The sequence below is a fragment of the Lytechinus pictus genome, chromosome 18 (genome assembly GCF_037042905.1).
Source record: "Lytechinus pictus isolate F3 Inbred chromosome 18, Lp3.0, whole genome shotgun sequence".
NCBI lineage: Eukaryota > Metazoa > Echinodermata > Echinoidea > Temnopleuroida > Toxopneustidae > Lytechinus > Lytechinus pictus.
In genome coordinates this window covers 19,115,605-19,122,079 of record NC_087262.1, presented here as the reverse complement: position 1 = coordinate 19,122,079, position 6,475 = coordinate 19,115,605, and positions in this window count along the sequence as shown.

The window sequence follows — 6,475 nt, the reverse complement described above, 5'->3', positions numbered from 1 at the left end:
GTGTATGATGTCTTGATAATTTCAATAAATCTGAGTTTTTATTCTATTTAAAGATGACATCTCATATCTGGACACAAAATGCTTCTTTCCTTAAATTGATAGTGCATTCTTGATCATGACAGCTTGCATCTAGATATTTATCTTGCTTATTGAAAACAAACAGAAAAAGCTAACATTTCAAAAGTGTATTGCTTAAATGCTGGATGAATTCTAATACCGTAATAAGTAACTGTTTGATGGGAGATACAGAGGATCTTCACACATTCTATTATTTTACAATGTAATTTTCACAAATCAATTTTTCATTTTATTTCTGCTATATCAGGAGCCATACTGGATATTCTTGCAATCATCTACATCATCCGCACCTACCGCATCAGCCCTGAGGATCACGACCCTGAAGCAGATTCCGGATCGACCCGCGTCGGGAGCCGCACCTACGGCAGATTCCATAACGAGGACGCTCAACGGGGGATGAGTTCCCCAAGTGTTGCCGGATCGGAGGAGTCGGGCCCACCCCGCACCCTCGACGGGCCACAGTACGAAGCAGAGGCCCGGTATCCCGGTGGCAACGTGCCCAACCCTTTTGAGGAAGAGCCCAAAGATGAAGACGTAGCTCCGGAAGGTGATGCAGGGTTGTCAAGATACCCTCCTTAGTACTTAGAATATTAAATACCTTTTATAGATTAATACTGTTTGTATTTTTTTGGTTTTATGACATGTCAAAGGTTTCACACAGCTGTTTTTGTCAGTGATGCCGAGTGATTGTCCTCTATTTTCTAACACAGCAATACCTGTACAGTGATAAATGGTGAAGTTTCAAAGAACCTCTAGAGGGAATTGGCTTTGCAGTCCTGAGCATTTGATTTGGACACCTCTTCTATAAAATTTTGCCCACAGTTACATTGGTGCAACCCCCTTCCCCCTTCCCCCCCCCCCAAAAAAAAAAAAAAAAAATTGGCTGCCCAAACTGCCTTGTTTTAGTCAATCAGTAAATCAAATTTCCCATCCTTTTCTGTTAGTTTTCGTTTGATTTCCTATTCAATCAATGTCCAAGAATTCAACGCAAGTTCAATATACCATACTAGGGATATTTTTTATAATTATCCTTTTAAAAATCCTTAATTGAAATGTTTTACCATGTTTTCATAGAAAATCATAACAAAACTAACTGAATAATGGAGTAGGCTATGAACTGAGTTTAGTATTATTGACTCTAAAAAATGGTTTTGGACCAATTTTGACAACAAATGTGCCAAACTGCTCAGGAGCTCATCCTTTATCAGATGCAATGATTCCCTAAAGAATTGACCTTTGTTGACCCCACCACTGATAATTATTGTTTGGTTTGTCCGGTAAAAATTATTCCAATTGAGATGGTGTGATATGTCTTTCTTCGTGCATATTGACCTTGATTCACACACAAAAAAGTGAGATAACTAGATATATGGAAAATTTTATAGCAAACACTAGTTTACATCAACCAGCAGTTTGAATTATTTTTTTTTTTTTTTACTTTTGGCCCTATATAGATGCTTTTAATGACTCATACATTAGAAGAAAGTAATAAGATTATTTCTTGTTATAATAGATTAATTCCTATGCAACTTACATGCATCTGTCACTGATACCATTACTCTCTAAATTCAATAGAATTCAAAGTCATTCTAATAGATTGTGGTCAGGGATTAATTCAAAATTGAAATTGAAATTGGAATTCAATTGAATAAGATTGGATTCTAAGACTATAAGATTGAAAACTTTAATCCAGCTTTGGATTGGTCCCTGATTGCAGTCTTGTTTCAGTCTAAGGAATCTAGAGAGAACATCGATAAGACAGGCCCTTTTATAGACAAATTATGGCAGTTTGAGACTTTCACAATCCGCGCCATATGTCACTATCTTCATCCTGTTTGTACAAAATTGGTAATGGTGATTAAAAAGAATTTGATTCAATGATAAATGAATGTACAAATTTCAGGTCCTGCCAAAAAAATCACTCCTTTTTAAGTGTTGAACAGGCATGAGGATATCAAAAAATTGGACAGACTTTGGGCAATTCCAGGGGGCCATTTCATAAAGCTGTTTGTAAATAAGTCGACTTTAATAACAACTGGTGAATCTTTCTTACGCGCTTAACCATTGCCAATGAATATACCATTTTCCACAAGAAATGATCACCAGTCGTTCTTAAAGTCGCTCTTAACTTAGGAACAGCATTATGAAACACCCACCCAAGGGCGGAAATCTCTCCCTAAAGGTAGGGGGGACCGGGGGCTGGAAAATTTGACAAGCAAAAAAAAAAAAGGTAATCACCAAAAAAGTAAGGTCATCTCGTCCAAAATACATGTTTTATTTTTAATGATGTATTTCTTTCCATCATAACAGACCAAAAATAGTTGGGGGGGACATTGGATATTGTGTCCCCCTACTATATTGGGTAGGGGGGATGTGTGTCCTCCCTGTCCCCCCCCCCCCCCAGATTTCCGCCCATGCACCCACCTGTTCCAAACTGAACATCTATGATGGAGTTCTTGTGATAGAAAAACATGTATGAAATCAGCAGTTTACCGGTTGGCTTTTCAGGCTTGTGTGTCGCTCCTCTACTCTATAAAGCTATTTACAAAGGTAGCTTCTTCATTCATTGTACCTTAGTTTCTTTCTTTTCTGCATATACATTTAAACCAATGAAGCCTGAAGCCACCATGCATTCTATCTTTGGTATTATGATCAGGTGGGTGTTTCATAAAGCTGTTCGTAAGTTAAGAGCGACTTTAAGAATGACTGATGATCCTTTCTTACGAGCTAAATAATCACAAATGAACATTTAATGGTGTACATCATTTACCACAAGAAACGATCCCTAGTCGTTCTTAAAGTCACTCTTAACTTACAAACAGCTTTATGAAGCGGCCCCCTGTTCTTATTATTTAGACATTACTTGCTATATGCTTTCAATCTGTGCGACTAATGCCCACCACACACTTCATGATTCGACTACGACACATTTTTTTTTCTATTTACACAAATCGCATTTTTCATGAAATATGAACGTTCCAAGAAATGAAATTATTTTATCAGAAATTTGGCTTGGCATAATGCTAGCCCGCTGAGATCAGAATTCTGCTTTGCTGCAAGCCGCAATTGCAGTCAGAATAAAGTCGATATCAGTTTCAATCGCAGCTAATGATTTATTATGATTAGCAATTGAATTTGATTTTATTCCTTCAGGGAGGCTCGAAACATTAAAATTTTGATTTAGCAATCATACTACTATTCAGAACTTTGGTCATTAGGATTTTACAGGCTAGAATGTCCACATCGCTGCTTTTGCAATTTCGTTGAAAATTAGATCGCAGCCGATCGTGTATAATATTTTTCATGTAGTTCACCTTGGATTTTTCATATTCAGAGATTGATGTAAAGTTGTGTTTTTTTTTGTATGATAGTTTGTGCAATGGTAAAGGTCTTTCCTATCTTTGTGCTCTTCCAGATATTAAAGAGGAACAGTATGTATTCAATATTTCTTGTATTATTTAAATTTCATACCCTGATGGTTCATGTTTTATATGTGCTTCGTTACGATTGGTTTGGTCCCAAACATGCCTTCACTGAAAAGCTGTGACTGGATTGATAGAAAAAGTTGATAAAGATGTACATGTACATGTAGCAAGTTGCTGGCATTTATGTATACACCTCAATAAAATGCTACCAAAGAGTGTCACATATTAGTATGTTAGAATTGAAGAAAATTATCAAGTTTTCAAATCTCTTCATCTTTATCACCAACCAAATCTGTGGGAAATTGAGTCAAAAAATCAAGAGTGGTATGTTAGAATAGGTGAAATTTATCAAATTTTCAGATCTTCTACTTCCCCACCAAATCTGTCTCTCAGGAAATTCTTGTATTGATTCTGCCTCTTACTCATCACACAACGTAAACTTAACACAGGTGTCACAAGATGGCGCTGTTTAAGTTTAGTCAGTCATAATCATATTCACCCTAAACAGGGTTGTTTTCCCAAACAGTAGCTTCTCCCATCTGTTTATTGCTAAAATTCTTTGCAAGAAGGGGATTGGTTTAATTTATCAGGAAATAGAGATATAGTAGTATCTTCTTTCTTTAAATTTCCAAACAGCCATCTTGTTCTTGATTAAGTAGACCATTAGAATGTAAGTAGCTCCATGATGTATGTATTGGTAGAGAGAAATCTTATGTAAATCACCTGTATTTGAAGTCTTTCTGTCATCTTCCTCAATATGTGGTATACGGTATATTTTGATTTTTAAGGGGAGCCATTAATATGTTGTATGTATACGAACTATATCTCTACATGAATTTTATTTCATATATGATTGAAAAAATGAATTTGTTTTCATGAATTCTTACAGAAATATGTTGGAAAGAAAGTGAGGTACAGGTGTATTGATAATTTATCCTAATGATCATGTATTAAATAATTTTACATGTACAATAGTTTGAGTGAAAGAGGTTGATATTTTGGCACATTAAGTACATATGTATACAAAATATTGGAATATATGAGTGATTTTGTCACTGCATAGAAATTGGGGAGGTTAATTTCATTCATTTGTGTATATAGAAACATTTTCTTAACTTCATAGAATTCATTTGAATGTAAGACATTCTGGCTATGATCAAGCAATATTAAGTGGATTTTAATGCCCATCCACTCTAAAAGATATGGAGAAAGAGAAAAGAAACATTTATTGCAGCACACGAATATAGTGCGGTCTTCAGCTTTTAAACATTGAAATCCTAATTACTATATCATGATGCTGAATGGTTTTCTTGTAACACCGCCCCCTAAAAAGTTATTTTCTCAAGTTTGTTCTTGTCTGGTACAATACTATGAAATAGCCCCCTTCTCCCTTTTCTAGATGATAGAATGGTGGAGGAAAAGTGAAGAAAATAATTATGGCAGTTTTAAAAAAGAGGAGTTGCAGTTGATTGCAATTTTTGTAGCTGATTGATTGATTGCAATTAGCAATCAACATTTTTCTGTTGCAAGAAGACGACTTGTTCTCTAAAATTGCAATAATAGTTGCAAGACTTATAATTGATTTTGGTCTCTTCCTTGATTTACAATTGATTGTTAGTTTGCTGTAACATCCCCTACAATATAGGTATATTATTTCTAGCATTATTATTTTATTTTTCTACAGCTGGTCAGAAACTTTCAAAGCATTCCAATCCATTTCACAAATATTTTCCACTTTTCTTAATCTGCAGATATTTATTACTGTAGCTACAAATTTATTTGTGAATATTTTGGTATGAACCTTGTAAAATTTCATGGTAATGGTTATTTGAATTTGTTTATATGAATATGTCATAGATATTTGACTGCCCTCTTGTTTTAAATATGTATGCATGTATTTGTACCTAGTAGCTTTACCAGAAGGAATTGATTTTATGTATGCATCTATATTTTATTTATTTTCAGTTTATTTGGACAGGGATTTTGTTTCAAATGCATTCCCTCAGAATCGTGTGGGTTTAGTTAGACAAGGGAAGGGGGTATAGCTCCGTCACCCTTGATCTATTGACATGCTAGCAATCAAGTTTTGATTTTATGTTGCATTTATTTCAGTTTTAGATTTCAGTATTAGGATTGTTCAACTATTCAAGTCAGAAGACTTGTATTGCCAATGATATATATAAGGGGGTGTTTCACAAAGATTAAGATATAACTTGGAATCGCACTGAAATGCCTAGTTGCGTGCATTATAAAAGCCATGACCGATTGGTCAGATCATGCCAAGAGGACGCGCAATAAGATTGCGCGTTGCATATCATGTACGCGTCGGCATTTAAGAGCGACTCTAAGTCATACTTAAATCTTTGTGAAACACCTCCCTAGTCATAGGCTCCAAATCTGCATATGGACAATTGGACATACTAATATTGTAGATAAACTTTATAATGAAACCTTGTGAGGGTGTGGTAATTGGACCATAAGCCCCACTCTCGTGGTCAGCTACCATTGATAGCCGAGTACAATGATAAATTTGATGTAAACTGGGCCGCGGTTTCTCATTTAATTCAGGTCAGGGGGTTACATTATCATAAAAAAAGGTAGCAGGGCTATATTTAGCAATAACACTCAATAATTTGATGTAATGTTTGTACATGGGTATGTGAAATATATATATGTTGATAACAATCTTTGTGTTTCCCTGTGCCTTGATTGTGTATTGAAAGTGTTGTAGTTGGTTGATGGTTAGTGTTTCACATAAAGGTTGACTTAAAATCACACTGAAATCACAAGTTGCGTGTGGTGTGAAATATCTTCAGGGCACCATTTTGGGAAACTCGGGTGTGTTGCGCTTAAGCACGGGTTTAAGTCACACCATGGACATATTAGAGTCTATGGACACACTTAAGTCTGAAACACCCATTTGGTAGCTTCTTGGAGGGGCAGATCTGGCCAGATTTGATACAATACTTCGG